Below are 14946 nucleotides of genomic sequence, written 5' to 3'. Positions count from 1 at the left end.
TGGAGGGGATGCTGTGGCTGCGAGGCCTGATAGACCTATTCAAATGTACTGTAGTGTAATAACCGCGACAACGGGAGAGACTTGGGACCAAGCGGTAAAAAGTGCGCAGATCACCTTCTACCCTGCGCCCCCTACACGCCCCTGCACAGCAACCCGCAGTTCACCTCAGCATACACTCGAGCGTCGGCTTTTAACCCCTGGCATCAAGGGGGATGCAGGATGCTGCAAGACAAGTTTATTGGAGACAAGGTTAAACATTTTGAGCAGTGTAAAAAGGATTTTTCTATAGGTGAGACGCCGTGGTTTTCCTATCTCCAGATGAGGCACTGGCTTTCACATCCGTTGGTCAAGCAAGCGGGGAGGCGGGGGACAACGGGGTGCTGGCTTCCATTTATAAACCTATTAAGCAAGGAGAAGTCCTGTCGAACAGAAACTACATGAAGAAATGGAAGGGTGACGCAGGGACAGAGATGGGAGAGCCTGTCTGGGAAAAGCTATGGTCGCAGATCCCCAAACTTGCAAGGTCGATTCAGATTCGGGAGATGTGGCTGAAACTAATGCTTCAGTGGCATTTAACCCCGGTCAGGCTAAATAAAATATTCCCCAATACGTCAAGGCTGTGTTGGAGGGAGTGCGGGGCAGAGGGTACCTGGGCTCACATCTGGTGGGAATGTCCCAAAATTGACCAGTTCTGGCTACAAGTACAGCGGGCGGTTACCCAGGGCTTGGGAATCAAGGTAGGCCAGAACAGAGGTCTGGACATGGTGGATTTAAACAGGGTCCTAGTAAACCTCGCAATGAGAGTAGACTGTAAAATTTACGTGATGATGATGATGATCATGATGATGTCGGCAGCTTTGGTTTTGGCCCGTAAATGGAAATCAAAAGAACCTCCACAAGAGCATGAATGGATTGCTAAAATCTGATCATATGTAGCCCTGGAATGGCTCACGTACACTATCCAGGGGGACCACATGCGGTTTGTCTCAGATTGGCTCAATTTGCTGTCATACCTGAAAGAGTGGGCCCGCCGAGTTTTGTGCCCCAAGGCCATGGACCTCCTTGGCATAATTAGACCGCAGGACGAGTCTGATTTGTGAAAGAACAGTTAGAGGGCCCTACGGAGTGTTTGACCCAAGGAAGTAGGTCAATGACTTCATGTAGCAGTTCAATCTGGTTCACTATGCATGGTCACACACTGGTGTGCTCTTGGATAATGGGAGGGAGGTGGGGACAGGAGGGGTGGGCCTTTTGTTAATGTAATCTGAATTAAATTGTTAATAAAAACTTATTTGGAGAAAGAAAAGAAAGAATCGTGTATATCGCACAACAATGATCTGGAGGGTACAGAGTACGTTGAAACAATTACTTGTATCTGGGGTGATTCCAAAAAGGTACTAATGCTGACCCTAGACAGAAGAACAGCCCGTCTCTAGTGGCAAGTTGCTATCCCTAGATGGACCGTGATGTGCCGCCTATCTAAAAGGAAAGGAGAGAAGAAACTATCCCTATGCTACCACATGCTGGTAATGATTAAAAAACACTCCCTGAGTAGCCCACAGGTGAGAACTTAATGAGTCTCACTTTTCTCATTCTGAGAACACTTCAAAGGGGAATTTTGGTTCGATTTCTTTATATTCACCCACAGGGAAATATGTTCCATGAGTGCACGGGTGGCATTGGGTGTTATATCAAGCTTAAATGTGCCCGCCAAAGGGCCGAGTGCTGGTTGTTAAAAGGAAAAGGTGGTATCCCACATGTTCGAAAGGATATCCAGGTAATAAAAGGTCGACAGGTTTTCGATGACTTTGGTGGGTCAGGTCATTCTCTGGACCAGTAATTTAAGAAGTGTTTTGATTCACTGCGATCCAAGATTCCTGATGAGGCAGCAGCCACCCCATTTCCTACAGGAAAAGGGACACCGTCACTAAATAGCTTTGGATCAGCAGGTCAAATTTATTTAGAAGTGCATTGTCACAGCAAACAGTTAAATTAATTCATCTACTTGGCCATGGTTGAAAGCCTGGCAAGTGCTCCATCCCATGATTTATCGAGGTACCCTCATGCGCCCCACAATGTGACAACATGATTACAAGGACCTGGTCAAAGTCAGAATCTGAGTCCGATTACCTTATGGCTACTATTTGAATGTTTGGTGGCTCAAGGAATGGGTCTCTGGGCTGGATGCTTAGTGTTGCTCATTGCCCTCTAGTGGGAAGACAGACAAAAAAGCTGGTTTGTCCAAGTGGTGGGGTGAGTGCAAGGCTATTGGAGTGCCTGTTTGAGTTAGACGATTATGCCGGAGTCTCGAAATCGAGCAGAACAAGTGTGATGCTGTTGCCTCCAAAAGCCTGGTTTGCCAAGTATTTAGTCAGCACCCTCAACCAGGAGGATCGTGCCCAGAATCGGGCAGTACTTACCGCAATGGAAACCTGCTGCATGACCTGGAATGCTTGGCATCCATGCTCACAGCCTGCCGTGTTAGAGTCTGTTGCTAAGGCAATGCGTGGCTGCGTGCATTAAGTAAACCGCTTCTCAGGCTGATGACACGCACCAGTGACAACTGGGATGGCCATCTTTACCTAGTGTGCAGTTTCGTGCCCAGTATGTTAGCCCTGCATTCTGTCTGGTAATAGGGTATAGTTGGTATTGCATATATACAGCTACATCCAAAAGGCAGATCACAAACCGCAACCATTCACAATGGCTACAATCGCAATGGTAAAAGCCTCCTTGTGCTGAGCGGCAGTTCAGCGCTCCATGTATGGAGGACTCACTGCTGGGGGTATTTGTTGGCCCCTTGGCGTGTATTTTAACTGTATACATTTTTGGAAAAAGATTTCCCCAGCCCGCCTAGATCCCCGCTAACACCCCCCTCCCCAGACCCGTTTTGCTTCCCTTGAATCCCACCTCGCGCCTCGCCCCCATCCCCACCTCCACCTGATTGGCTAACGCCTGTATCTAACAGTCCCTCCCAGGGCAGCCCTCTGCCCGTGCAGCCCCTGCAGCGAAGGACCCTAGGCAAAGGGCGGATCCAGGCAGTGTCTGCAGGTGTCAGCAGGGGAAGCCAGTGGCCAGCCGTCAACCATCAGCTACTAGTAAGGTAGGAGTGGCCTGCGTGGGGAATAGAGCCATCACTCTACCCTCGAAGCCCTGACACATAGCAAACATACCAACACCGGGATTATACTGCGATTACTATCTTCCGCCTCTCTCGCTCTCCCACCATACAGGATTCTCAAATCTAGGTGCGTTCTATCTTGTATTCAAATAGCATTGGGAACCTTAGGCCCCTTGCCACTATACATGATTCTTAAATCTAGTTGTGTTCTATCTTGTACTCAAACTGCATTGTCAAGCTCTGCCCTCAACCACCCTACTCCATCAGTTAAGGGACATGCCACTCACTGGCACTAACAGGCCAGCACGCTGGGGCACCGTTCGGCCCAATGAGACCCACCGCAATCATTCCCTACCCCCGCCATCACACAGGCGTCTTCCCTCCAACTGCGCACAATCAGCTTGCAGCCCTCACCCCCCCTCTTTTCCCCCGCACCCTCCACAGCTACCACCCTCAACCTGTCCCACTCTCCCCCAACCATAGATCCCACTCTGCGCAATGAAGAGCAGCAAGATGGAGAGAAGGATCAGTGAACCTCGCCCCCGGAACACACCAGAGGATGCAGCGAGACACCAAATATGCCCATCACACTCCAACCGTGCCAGCATCCACCCTCCAACTCCTCTCTCCGTCGCCATTCAAGTACACAACACCCCAACTCCGCTTTCTCCAGCCTTCGCGCAGCAAGAGAAGCTCTAGCTAATACCCCAGTCACCAGAGAAGTGCCCACTGTCACTCACACTCCCATTAACACTCATAATGCAAGGAAAGGGCAAGAAGACAGGCACCCACTGCCACCCCTAGCATCACCCATCCTCAGACACAGTTCGCAACCACACCCACCCAGTATAGGAACGAAACCTCACTGCCCATACCTAGCCCAGTCCTAGCTCTTTTCCCCTCCGCCCTTTGTACCCCCACTACAATTGCTCCTTCATCTCCACACTCCACTGCCCACTGGGTCACCCCTCTAACCCCGCACACTGCCAGTCCGCACACCAGACCCCAACCCCTCTCGCCCTCTACCCACAAGGGCATCCCACCAAATATCCTGCACCCTCATGAACGCCAGGTCAGGTTCCAAAAAAAAACTCCACATGTGCGACCTCATCATGGATGAAAACCCAGACGACATATTAATTACTGAGACCTGGTTCTCTGATGACTATGAACCTGTTGTGCACAAGCGCTTCCCGCCTGGCCACATTATCTCTGTCCAGAACAGATCACGAAGGGGAGGGGGGCTCGCTATATTCCTAAAAGATCAATTCAAGCTAATAACCAAGGACACCTCCACCAGCACCACAGACTACGAATCCCTCCTGGTAAAACTCCAACTTGCACCGTCCACCTCACTCGGCTTTCTACTCGTCTACATAAACACCCCCGCCCGCCCCCTGGCTATAACAAAAACTTTGCAGACACATTTGGTGAAGCACTGGCTGCCAACCTCATCCAACCCTTACCATCCTAGGAAATTTAAACATATGGTTCGACTCCCCGTTAAACTCTATGACCAGATCACACAGAGAATCTAGGACCACTCAACCTGAAACACCACTCCTCCAGTCCCACCCATATGAGTGGTCACACACTCGACGCAATATTCAGCACCACAAACCTATCTACCATGCCTCTGCGCCCCCTGCCATGGACCGATCACTCAGCACTGAGTTTCTCCATACCTCTGAGCACTGAGGTCAGCCGTCAAAGCCACTCAAAACCACCACCAACCCACACTTTTTTTCCCCCACTATGGAACAAAGTGGTAATCACCCCAGATCTTGAACTATCACTTGGCAACTCCCTCAACTCACATTTCCTTCAAGAAGGACCCCCAGCAATAGAATCCTTCAACAATTGGCTTACAAATGCCCTCATGCCCCTCACCCCGTCAAAACGTACCTCGCTGAGATCTGAACCAACACAAGTGGTTCACCCCCAATCTCAAACCACTAAATTCTTAAGCACCACCTCGAACAGACTTGGAGAGCAGACCCGTCAGCCCAGAACAAATCCGCCCTAGCAAGGACAACCAGAATCTACAGATCAAAAAAAGCAAGAAATCGTTCAACGGGAACAGAATCCAAAATGCTTGCAACCCGAGTAAGGAACCACAGGAATCCTAGCAGAATTCAAATCCCTCTCATGCTCGCACTTGCCCTCTCCAAACTCCCAAGCCTTATTCGACACCCTCTCGCTCCACTTCCACAATGCCGCCAATGAAAGACACTGCGCCATCATAGCTGAACTAAAACTCTTACTGCCACCCCCCACTCGCACACAGACTCCGCCCAAAATTCCCAACAGTCGCATTCTCTTGACTCGTTCTCCCCATCACACACCAAGAATTCCTCTCGTTTGTAGCAGTCAGCCGCCGATCAGGCTCCCCTGAAGACCTGTGCCCACCCTCAAAGCAAAAAAAAAATATTAACCGCCTGCTGTGGCTTGACTGTCGTGTAGTCAGAAGAGTCCTCTGTCCACAAGTGCCGCACAGAAAGAATCTAAATCTCTCTGTACAACCTTTGAGGCCACAGGTGGGAGATGATCTTCCGGAACCGTGGACCTCTAGGAACCCCGAACCACTGTAAAGAAAGCACCGGTCAAGTAACAAGCCTAAAACGGCAATAACAAACCAGACAACAAGGAAGTGGAACGGTCTTACCAATAAGTGGCCGTGGAGTATCTGCTACACCTATAGAGGAGGTTCCGGGACCCAGCAAGGCTGTTTCCTTTTGCAGGGCAGTAGGTGTCACCGAGCTGCGTGCGCCGGGCCCACCTGTTGCCAGAGTTCGGACAAAGAAGCTGAGCAGAACGTGGTACTAAAGGATTAAGGAAGTAGAATGTCCAGAAGGTGGTCCGTGAATCGTAGCAAGGAATCCAATAAAGCAAGAACCAGAAGCCAGGGGAAATCCAATAGCAGTCCGTAGAGTAATCCGAGGTCAGTGTCCAAGTAATCCGAAGGAATAAATGTAGCGCCAAACAGGTGTCCAAATAAACAGCTGTGAAGCACCGAAGTGTTGCGATGCGGCTGTTTAAATACCGGCGCTGCCTATTACCTTCCGGTCACATGAGTCGTAACCGCATCACGTGAGTGTAACTTAGAAACACGTGAGCGGGGGATGCTGGTCATGTGACGCGGAAGAAGCTGGGCTCGCAATCGCCAAGGAACACGCCAATGGAACGGGCGTCTCCGCGAGTAGGCAGCATGTCGAACCATGCGCGGTGGCACATGGGAACTCGGGCAAAGCACAAGTGAGTCCCCGAACCGGGCAAGAGGACGGGTTGGGGTGGAGGTGTGAGAACGGGCAGGGGGAACACTAGAAACACTGAGGGGTGAGTGTGTGACACCGCCACCTGTGCAGGCAATGTCGCACACACAATCCTTAACCACTCGCTCACATCAGGATCCCAAAAGCTCTAAAAACATACATCAAACCGATTCTCAAAAAACTGTCTCTCGACCCACTCGTCCCCCAAAACTACCACCCTATCACAACACGCGATTCATCGCCAAACTGATGGATCCCGCAGCATACAAACAGCTTCACCAATTTGCCGAAGCCAACAACCTCCTAGACCCTGCGTAATCAGGCTTCAGACCACTCGTGGGGAACAGAATCTTTGCTAGTCTCCATCTGGGACAACCTTAAAAGAACCACTGACGCAGACGGTTGTGCAGTTCTCATCCTGCTAGACCTCTCTGCAGTCTTCGATACCATTGATCACTCTATTCTATTAGTCAGACTACAAACATTAGGAATAAAAAGCACAGCCCTTTCGTGGATCTCCTCCTTTGGCTCTGATCGGTCGCAAATCATGCACCTTGACCAGTTCACATCCATAATCACGACCAGTTTGTAAAGGTGTCCGCCATGGAGCATCCACCTCACCCTTAATTTTCAACTTCTACATACAACCCATTCCCGCAATCATCCGCTTGTACAATCTTACTTGCTACAACTACACAGATGATGCCCAGATCGTCCTCAAAATCCTAAACTTCAAAGGCTCTGGCAGCCCGGACCTGTCATCGTGCCTCTCTGACATTGACCACTGGATGACAACCAACAACCTCATCCTCAACCCAGGGAAAACAGAAATCCTAGTCTGCAGGAAAACAACTCTGCTCCCCAAACCAATCCCGTGACCCAGTTCACTAGGACAAACACTGGCACCCTCTAATGTGGTAAACCTTGGATGCAAATTGGACTCAGATTTATCCCTCACCCAACACACCACCAGCGTATCCAAAACCTGCTTCTTCCACCTGTAGATTTTCCCCTACCTCACCTATCGCCATCAATTCCATCATCCTGTCCCGCCTAGACTACACAAACTGCCTCTACCTGGGAGCCCCGGCAGGCAAGCTAAGGAAACTCCAGAGAAACCAAAACGCGGCAGCACGCCTGCTCATTAACCTGCCCGCCAGAGAACACATGAGCCCAACCCTGAGAGTCCTCCACTGGCTCCCTATTGGTCGACGCACCACTTTTAAAGCCATCTGTATCACCCATCGCGCAGTCCACAACATTGGCCCGGAATTCCTCTGGAACAAAATTGTCCCCTACCAACCTTCGAGGAACCTCTGATCTCGCACAGCATTCCGCCTAGTGATCCCACCCCACAGCTCCACAAGGCTTGGTTCCTCTTTCTCAGTCCAAGCGCCAATCATCTGGAATTCCCTACCGCTGCACAATCGCAACACTGAAAACCATCTGAAATTCAGGAAGGCCCTTAAAACCTGATTTTTCCAAATATTCTCTTAATCCATTGCACCCTGAGAATACACCACTAATAAACCCCCTACACAAGTCACAAAAGGGCTGGCAGCTCTTGCAGCAGTTTCACCTGACATGCCACCACCAATTGCTCAGCAGCACTCCCACCCGACTAGTACTCCTGGTGGGCTAGCAGCTTTCGCGTGGCACATCTGAAACACTGCCAACCCACCAACAGCACCCCATCCTACAAGCACTCCAGGTGAGCCTGCAGCTTTTGCTGTGGCAGACCCTCAACTTCTCACTGCGCCCCCGCCCGCCGGACCACATGAGAGGCCATGAACAATGAGCTGTAACCCAGGGTAGCCCACACCCATCACTAAGGAATCACTACGATTTTTAACATGTTTCGCTCATTCAGGGAATTCTCATGCTAGCGTCTCCCACTACAAATGTACTCCCAAATCCTGTTCTATTATGGAAACCTACTATACTTTATACTGAAACCTACGGCCTTGTGAAGCATAGGCCTCTCCCACCATACAGGATTATCAAATTTAGGTCTAGCCTCCATTTATTGTATGATTAATCCCTCTGGATCAGAAACCTAGCCCTCTATACTACTGTTCAGGATTCTCTGGTCTGCGGGTGGCCTCCATCTTTGTTTACTATATGCTGAGACCTGCTGCATTGTTATGCCTAGGCCTCTCTCCCACTATACAGGATTCTCAAATCTAGCTGTAGCCTCCAACTTTGTTTACTATATGCGCAAACCTGCTACATTGTGAAACCTAGGCCCATTGGTGTAGGACTCTCCGTTCTAGACCTGGACAAATACGCCTCGGCTGAACAATTTTACAGCTAACGGTACATATATCTCACAGCACTAGTGTGGACACAGGTCGCAGGTGCAGCCAAGAATCCATGCACGATAGAATACAGCTATGGTTATGCACATCCGGTCTAGCATCACACATAGCCGTCCAGACTGAACCTGACGTACCTCCACACCTCTGCCACTAGCATACAGCGACTACCAACCGAAAGGGTCCCGGTATAGCTGGCCTCACATAGATACTCTCAAGAATAGCAATCTGTTTAACTCCCAACAGCACCCACCCACGTGTCCGACCTCTCCTGGGGCTGCTTAGTCGAGCCTTGCCAGCCACCTAAGTCTTAGAACGGCAACATGCACACATGCATCTCCTAAGCTGAACTCCCTAGAATTTCCAAACACATAGACTACAAGGGCGTTCCAACCAAGGAAAGCGCATTGAGGCCACACAAGTGGGGAAAGAGGGCTATATAAATAACCAGGTCCAGTACAATACAATACAATACAATATAGGTACTCCTTTTGAAAGGACCGTGTTGTGTGGGGGTTAGGAGGACAGCAGGCTCCGGTTACACAGCAGGCTCTCCGGTCGCTGGAAATCGTCTTGGCCGCGCTTTCTTAATCGCCCTCTTCGTTTTTTGTTCCAGTGGTCGACGGACTTTTATGCAGGGACCCAGTCAAACAGCCGTGCACCATTCAAACTTGTGGAGGATTGGCAGTCCTTTCAGGACAGCCCGCCTCCCAATTTGAACTGGATTCTTGCAGTCAGGCTGGAAGACAAAGGGTTGCAGAGTGTTGGACTCCTTCCTCACTTCCTGCCTTCACAGACACTTTGGAGCCTGGGCGGGGCATCCGCTGGATTTCTGCCAAAGATAAGAATTGCAAAAAGGAGTGTTCTGGCCTGGACGTCAGGGGAAGGAGCAAGAATGGTCAAGGAACACTAAAATGGTGAAAAAAGAAGACTGGGCCATTTTGGTAAAATGATCACCCCACGGTATAGGTGCACCGATTAAATAAAAAGGGTCACTGCCACCAGCCATTAAAGTTTGTCAGTAAGTTTGTCCTTGTAACCTAAACGTTACATTTAAAATGAGAAGGGGATACCAGTAATCTCCCCAGCACTCCACATAAGGTGGGGGTGGGGAGGGAGGGCTGGTCTTACCTAATGAAATGCAAAAGGGATCCAAATATCCTTTCTACCCTTCAGAACTGTAGTTCTCACAAGCCATTAGCCAGAGAAAGTTGAAGGAGAGCCCCAAGGGTAACCCTGCAACAATAGGCAGTATGCGTCAAAAGTTGTCAAAGAGGATACCATTAAAAAGACACTTTGGAGTCTTACTCTTTTTATGGGTGTCATTTTTAAAAGTTTGTGTGTGGAAAAAGGTTCCCACTCACTGAGGGATTGGGAAAACAATCCACCAGTAAAGCATTAAGATCTGAGGTTGACACAGGTAAGGAAGATTTATATTGCTATGATAATCTTACCCGACAAGGGGTATTCCATGGGTATCCGGTAATAATGTTGCTGTGCGAAAGTCGTACGGTTGGTGGCCTTTTTTAAAAATGCATTAATTATGCACCCTCCAGGCTATCAAACACTTTCCCCAAATATTCTAGGACTGTAGGTAATATATAATTATACCCCTCCTAGAATATTTGGGGAAAGAATTTTGTTAGCCAGGAAAGTCACCAGAACCGGACTACTTTTTCACAGCGACATTATTACATGCAACCATTCCATGTGTAGTGTGGTGGGCGCATTGGCATGTGTCTATGGGCTTTTCTTGATGCGAATGTGGGATTGTTGATAGAGGGTGAAAGATGTGCCTGTGTTGAGGGTGGCGATCAATTCAATTTACAAGCTTTCTGATTTCTAAATATTGCTAATCTTACATTAGATCATTATGGGTAATTTAGTCTGGTTATCTTTTCATATTGCGCAAGGTCAAAGTTAGAAATCCCTGTCAGTTGATTGTTATAGAAGATAATCTACGTGCTAGTCCGTATTGCTAACACTGCCCAAAGGTCAAGATTGCTGACACCTCGCCTGATAATATTGTTGATCTTTTGCTGGCTGGTCAATATTGCAAATAATGCTTGATGGCCTTATTCATTATCCAGTCTGTTATGCGCGAGAGACGAGAGACGATAGAAGGCTGAGGGGAGCCTGAAGGAAAGCGGAGTGTTATCAGCATAACATTGAAAGTTGGAGAAGAAGGTAGAGATCAGGTGGGCCAAAGGGGCCAAGTAGAGGTTGAAAAACCAGGGTGATAGAGTAGAGGCCTGGGGGACGTCACAGGTAGAGAGAGAGGTGGTGTGGAGAAAGGGACCAAGTTGGACCTAGGACGAGCGGTCCAAGAGTACGGAGGTCAGCCACTCCATGGCCTGATCTGTGATGCCCAGTTTCTCAGTCTATTGATCAGGATGGCGTGGTTGACCGTGTTGAAAGCAGAGGAATGATCAAGAAGGATCAGGGCGGAAGGATTGCTGGAATCCAGGTTAGAGAGCAGATCTTCAAAGGTGTTCAGGAGAGCAGTTTCTGTGCCTCTAGCTGCTCTCAAGCTAGACTGATGGTCATGGAGACAACCAACAGCTTCAGTATGGAGAGTAAGCTGGGAGATGGCCAGATTTTCCAAAAGTTTTCCTAATGCCTCAAGCTCTTGAGACTTTGGACTTTTTAAAACTTTGCATGAGGTGTGTAACAGCGCCCAATATAGTTTTACATCAAACGCCTTTATCAGATTTGTGAGCGATCACCATCTGGTTTGGCATGAATGTTTGTCATGATTTTTTCATTTCCGGTGGTTGAAGAGAATTAGGGTGTCATAAACTAGAGTCTGCTTTGGAAATTACCCTCAACAGTTGATACTTTAGTAACTATGCCCACTCCAACCTCTGTCCCCAGACAAAGCCGCACCAAACTTTTGCCAAAAATCTATATGGCCCCCTTGGAACGATTCTGCAAAGTTTGGTACTGTTTCGTCAAGGAGGGGCGGGGGAAAGCTACAGGGGGTCCCATTACTTGTGGAAATCCTCATAGATTCAATGGAAAAAAGATTTAAACGCCTACAGCTCGAACTGCTGGAAGGATTTTCAGCAAATTTGCGGCAGGAACAGCAGATTGGTCCCGCAAGCATGCTTTTGTAAATTTGGCGTAAATCCGTCCAGTCGTTTTTTTAAAAAACAGTCAAAAAGTAGGTAAATGTGATATCTGGGTTTGGTCGGCAGACTCACTTCCCTATTACACAAATAGCCCTTACCCGTCCACCTCTTTCGTAAACACGCAGTATTGCTTTCCAGTTTATTGTAAACTCAAACCAAGTTGTAGCAACCGTACTCTGCATCCTCAGAGTAGGCAAAAATATCCTTTTGAGTGGGAGATGGAGCTCCCCCAATGTATATGTGTCTTCTAATGCATATTGTAATGTTGTATGCTTGAATGTAAATTAATTTCTAGGCACCTGTTGCATGCATGGAATGTCTTGCAGAAGGAACTTTCTTCGCTGAATGGGGCCTAGTAAGCCCACCTCTTGGTGCAGCAGGCTTTCTTTCCTGCACCTCTCCTGACGCCAACTTTTACAAATCGCTTGTGATGTTGCGTTTCAGTCTGAGCCCCCCACCCCTGTCCCCTCCTCTGATATCACTGCACATTTGCAGGTGTCATGAGACTATACTCGTAGTTAATGAATGCCTCCCTTGCACTATGAACAGGGCAAGGCTTTCTTTCCAGGGTTCGTTTTGATCTTGGCCCCACTACTATCCATGCTCTGGTCGCGAGTCTATAATATATTTTACCATTAGTGTCTTCACTTTTTTTTTTTTGCTGATGAAAAGGTTGACTTGTGTTTCTTCCAGTTAATAATCTCTTACCGTATGCAGTAATACAGTTATTAGATTATTTGCCAAAGGCTCTATGTCCCCAAGATAACATAAACCCAATTAACCAAGATGGAGCCCAGACTTTAGGGACTACAATCATGTTATAGATGTCATAACAGAGGAAAAATGCAAATTTGCATATCAGTCGTATCATCCGCATGGGCCTAGTAATGCCAGTCAATTGTCATCTGTGTAAGTGTACCAACAGCAGCCAGACACTTTGTTTTATCTTGTTGGGCATCATGCAGTGTATTTTCTAGTTGATAAGGGCAATACGTCCTCATTGGTTTTACCCATACTTTGTGAAAGCACTTTAGCAAATGTTAGTGTGTGAGCCCCTCTACTGAGACCGAGCAAGGAAAAATAACCTGTACTTTGAAATGGTGACTACTCGGGAGGATCTACTCTCATGCCCTCTTTTAATGCCATCCCAGGGGAGAAATTGCATTTGCTTTTACCCCAATATATTTGTCGTCCTTCACAGCACCAGTGCAGCCCTCTTATTTGAAAATATCTGCCTCTAAAGAAGGTAGTAGAGGGGAGAACCCCATGGTGGCAAAATCATTAAGACTGTTGAGTGTGGGAAGAAAAATGTCTTTCTGAAAAACCTGCATTCTGTGTATTTGTATTTACTGTCCTCACCCAGCTCACAAGCCTGAATGACATTGGTGTGAACAGATATTGTGTATCCAGAGACTGGCATTTGCATGCCAGTACTGCATCTTTTGTAATATTGATGTGATATAAGAGGACAATCCCGCATCTGTGTAATGGCAATCATATCCATTCGAAACCTATCATGTAATTGTTATATATGTTGTGTATTCTTTGCAAGGCCTTTGTGAAAACCATGTAGTCCTAGACCACCAGTAATGTTATAGGACTTTAATCTGACATTTTAACTCCAATCCATATCAGGTCCCCCACACCCCCCCACCCCCGCAACCCACTTCCTGGAATTTCAACTTGATGTAAACCATCTACATTTTCCAAGACTTGAACCTGTTCCAAAACACCTATTTCACCTAAGACTTCTGACTATGGCAGCCACACACCTATTGGACGTTTGCTAATTACTAGTTTGGAACAAATGTACTGACTAACGTTTCTTTCTCCTATGTGTCCCACTGTAATCTTACTCTTGTTTCTCACTGCTTACCCTACTGTGATTTTTCTTTGTTTTTGTTTTCTTTTTCCTTCAATTGATTCCACTCCACTGCTGACTGGGTACTTGCTGCTTTCTGACCCACCCCGTATGTCTTACCAATATTTTTCTCCTTTGTGATTTAGGACCAGGCACTGTATGCTGTCCTCTGCTATGGATACCAGCCCACACTAGGGTACTTTACGACTACACCAATTAACCGAGATGCATCACTGCCAGGACGTTGCCATGAACACAATGGATGGATCCTTCAAAAGACCCATTGAGACCTCCAATTAGTGGCCCTCCTGCTAACCCGGACCAATTTATACGTTCCGATACCCATAGCAGCTAAGCCACTCGCAGATGGCAAATGGAACACCCTGCCTAGCAGACATCGAACATCAGAACTCTACATTTCTTCAGCCAATTTATCACTCCTGAGCAATGCATGCTTGCACACAAATAACCTAGAAACAGACCCACCCGCAGTGCCCAGGTATCTCTGAACAGCGCAAATCCCCCCTCCCCCCCTGAACCTCCCCCCAACCCCCTGCCATTCAACTACTAACCAAACCCAGCCTCACTACGTTTTCGGATTTACTGGTGTGCCAAGGGACCAGGCAAATGGCAGCAGAGGGCAATCGACTACTTGATAACCTGACAGTACATTTATCAACTTGCTTCCAAAGTACCTGATCATTATATTTCTACCCACCCTTGAGCTCTCTTTAACTCCCTACTTGTTTGTCCAGTGAAGGGAAATGTTCCTTGTAAAGAATTTTGCTAGGCAATATTTTCTTTACGGTCAACAGGGGAATTTTGATTTTCTTTATGGTCATGAACAGCATGACCTGTTTTTATTTCTTTGCCATGCATAGTTCTTTCAAACCACACTTCCATACTCCTCGTTTTTTTTCACATGGTTTGGATTTGGTGTCCACAGGCATCCTCTCCTTTTAGTATCTGTTAGGCAAGATTATATGCCGTACCCTTTGGGTGCACTACAACAACCCTGACCTCCTGGCAATAGGAACCCAACATTTGGTAAAAGTCTGTACTACACAAGTTGGTAGCGTGTTGAGCAGCCAGGCTTATCTCAAGAGGGGTCAATGTGAGCTGTGGGGGAGTTAGAGATTCACAGTGACAAGTATTCAAATAAACTCTTACACACAAGGTTTCTTGATTAATAATTGTTTAATTTATTTAACAGAGTAAGCCTTATTCAGAAGGGGCAATATAACAG

General features: G+C 47.7%; 1 protein-coding gene across 4 annotated transcripts in view; it reads left to right on the top strand.

The window, feature by feature from the left end:
- Window positions 1-14946, top strand: part of AMMECR1L (AMMECR1 like) — a 510558-nt gene that overhangs the window by 137032 nt on the left and 358580 nt on the right. The window contains exon 1 of one of the 4 annotated variants that reach the window (XM_069617809.1): window positions 13873-13896. The exons of the other annotated variants lie outside the window; for them this stretch is intronic. The gene's annotated coding sequence lies outside the window, so the exon portion shown is untranslated. Of the gene's footprint in view, window positions 1-13872; window positions 13897-14946 lie in introns of those variants that run through there. 4 annotated transcript variants of the gene reach the window in all.

The sequence above is a fragment of the Ambystoma mexicanum genome, chromosome 10 (genome assembly GCF_040938575.1).
Source record: "Ambystoma mexicanum isolate Mex_15411 chromosome 10, UKY_AmexF1_1, whole genome shotgun sequence".
Taxonomy (NCBI): Eukaryota; Metazoa; Chordata; class Amphibia; order Caudata; family Ambystomatidae; genus Ambystoma; species Ambystoma mexicanum.
Note: the sequence above shows the minus strand (reverse complement) of the source record. Positions and strands in the feature narration are given on the sequence as shown.